Here is a 2,442-nt window from a genome sequence, read left to right on the forward strand (position 1 = left end):
GAATAAGAATTCTATTAAGTAAGAGCGATGGGCTCTGCCACGCATATTGCAAGGTTACTTAACCAAAACTCTGTGGTACACCGGATGACTCCTTGAGGAATTTTGATAGATTTTAAATGTATTCACAACAACTAACAACAACAAATAGTACTCGTGAAATAATGACTATGCTATTTAACTAAAATTCTTCAATCCTCATGCTACACGTCTCAAAGATTCATATTATGTCCCGTAATATATAAAATCATCACTCATCAATTAAGTATAAAATATGTAAAAGACTGGTTATTAATAGAGAGCTGGATTTGTGTGAGTGAGCATCCTGTGGGTGTGCCCTGGGTATTGTCTGCCCTCAATTCATTTACAAAAGCTACAAAAAATTACACGAAAGAAGTGTGGTGACTTTTACTCTTTAAGGGAATTTATTTTCTACATTTTAAGCAGATAATAACATTGATTTTTTTTGTAGTTATATCAATAATCCTTTGACACAGATGACAAGTGCTCTGAAGATAGTAAACAGGAAAATAAAAAATGCAATAGTTGCTTTTTATGATAAAAAGCTTCAATGTTTTTATAATTCAGCAAATATATAAGCAATACAGTTACTTTTATTAAATAATCAATCAATCTTAAAATGTCTGTGAAGACAAACTCTTGTGTAATCCTACCTCAGAAGAATAAGTAACAAATTTAAACAGCTATAATTTTTGTTTATATTATTATAAACTTTTTATATTAGGATTTAGAGTGAAAATCCCATATACTTATCATTTGTAGCACAGAAGATTTTCATGAAACATGAACAAGCTTTGAAAATGGAAATGTAATACAACAAAGACTAAAGAACACAATTGGTGATTTTCACTGTGTAAAAAGCCAAAACCTTAGCCTATGTAAAAGCAAGGAATAAAGCAGTACACGGTACTAAGAGGGTTTGTGGAGTAAACAGGTCCTGTTGTAAACTCTGCACCTTTTAGTCCCAAGATGCTCCTTTATGAGGAATGCTGACGTGGCAATAGCTATTTATTTGTGTTTCCAAAAGCTCTCTAAATGATGTAATACATCACACAGCTAATAGAAAGCAAAATGATTTCTAGGAAGCAGATTGTGAGAATCTGCATCTGAACATAGATGTGGTTGAGGTCCTGATCACCTGGATGCAGAGCATTTCTTGACCGGGCATTTGTTGTGATCATTTATGTGCCAGCACAAAAGGGCCAGTGTGGAAAGCTAGAGTTTAACTTGTAACAGAGCAACTCTTCAAAACAAAATTAAATGAGATTATACATCTAACAGAAAGAGACACGATAAAGCATCAGATAAAGCAACTCACCCCCTGGATCCTGCCCTATATAATTCTTCACCACTGAACCTGGTCATTAACACAGCATCTTTGTCTTGTTGGATGATGGTAACAACTGATTTCCTCACATTTAGAGGGATGAATTAAAAAAGCAAGATATCAGGTACTGACAAGGGAGCCAGGTGATAAGCAAGATGATGCAGACTGAGGGCCCCAAGAAGAAAGTCTGTTACTACTACAAAGGGAATGTTGGAAACCACTATTATAGACAAGGCCACCCAGTTAAGCCTCGCTGAATCCACATGACCACAATTTCATGCTCAACTATGACCTCTACAAAAGTGAAAATCTATTAACCTCACAATGGATGTGATTTTAAGAGTGGTGGTGATAAGAACTGAAGAGATGACTCAGTACCACAATGATGACTACATTAAATTCTTATATTCTATTTGCCCAGATAATGTGTCTGAATACAACAAGCACATGAAGAGATTCAACATTGGAGACATTGATGACTGTCAAGTATTTGATGGCATGTTTGAGTTCTCTCAGGTATCTACTGGTGGCTCTGTGGCAAGTGCTGTGAACCTTACTAAGAAGCAGAAAGATCTCACTGTGAGCTGGTCTGGGGACCTGCATCATGCAAAGAAGTTTGAAACATCTGGCATCTGTTACATTAGTGATATTGTCTTGGCCATCCTGGAACTGCTAAAATATCACCAGAGGGTGCTGTGTGTTGACACTGATATTCACCATGGTGATTGAATAGAAGAGGATGTGTATTTGCATCTACTTTTCTTCCTTCTTCCTCTTGTATTCAATTGTATATATCTTTGAAAAGGCTCACAAATTGTTTAATTTTGTTATACCTACTTTGTTCTATATGTTATTTATCTTTCTGTTAATTTAAAGGTAGCTTTACTAGATACAGTAATGATTTTTGACAGTCATTTGCTCTTGTGTCATAGGTTATATTATACACACATTTCTGAAATTTAGATTTTCTGATAAAAATTTCTATGTTAACATATTGCTATGTTATTATGATTTTTTGTGTAATTATTTCCTCTAACTGAAACGCTCCCACTTAAAGGAAAGATGAAGTTTATAAGACTCAAGAAACTTACAAGTCT

General features: G+C 34.7%; 1 pseudogene; it reads left to right on the top strand.

Annotated features, from left to right (window-relative positions):
* Positions 1–1,500: 1,500 nt before the first annotated feature.
* Positions 1,501–2,146, top strand: LOC110320163 (annotated as a pseudogene).
* The last annotated feature ends 296 nt before the right edge of the window (positions 2,147–2,442 follow it).

The sequence above is a fragment of the Mus pahari genome, chromosome 4, assembly GCF_900095145.1.
Source record: "Mus pahari chromosome 4, PAHARI_EIJ_v1.1, whole genome shotgun sequence".
NCBI lineage: Eukaryota > Metazoa > Chordata > Mammalia > Rodentia > Muridae > Mus > Mus pahari.